The following is a 235-nucleotide window of genomic DNA, read 5'->3' as shown; positions in this document are numbered from 1 at the left end:
GGCCCTCCTCCCACCTGTCAGCCCCCACACCCCTCCCAGAGAGTCCCGGCTCCCAGCCCCCTACTCTCACCCATCAACCCCCACCCCCAGCTGGAGAACCCAGACGTCCGGGTGCCACAAGACGCCCTTAGGCACCTGCCACCCAGGGGGAGAACCAAGGAGTCAGGGCTGCACCCCCACACTCACCCCACTAGGCCTCACTCCCTTCTTCAGGCTGCAGAAAGGACCCAGGCGT

At 66.8% G+C, this 235-nt stretch overlaps 1 protein-coding gene across 1 annotated transcript in view; it reads right to left on the bottom strand.

The window, feature by feature from the left end:
- NLGN2 (neuroligin 2) overlaps nucleotides 1–235 on the bottom strand; it is a 19,319-nt gene extending 19,084 nt beyond the window's left edge. Inside the window, exon 1 of the mRNA XM_014526645.2 lies at nucleotides 187–235. The gene's annotated coding sequence lies outside the window, so the exon portion shown is untranslated. The remainder of the gene's footprint in view (nucleotides 1–186) is intronic.

The sequence above is a fragment of the Alligator sinensis genome, unplaced genomic scaffold (genome assembly GCF_000455745.1).
Source record: "Alligator sinensis unplaced genomic scaffold, ASM45574v1 scaffold1488_1, whole genome shotgun sequence".
Taxonomy (NCBI): Eukaryota; Metazoa; Chordata; order Crocodylia; family Alligatoridae; genus Alligator; species Alligator sinensis.
The sequence above is the reverse complement of the archived record's forward strand: the minus strand, read 5'-3'. Positions and strand labels throughout refer to the sequence as shown.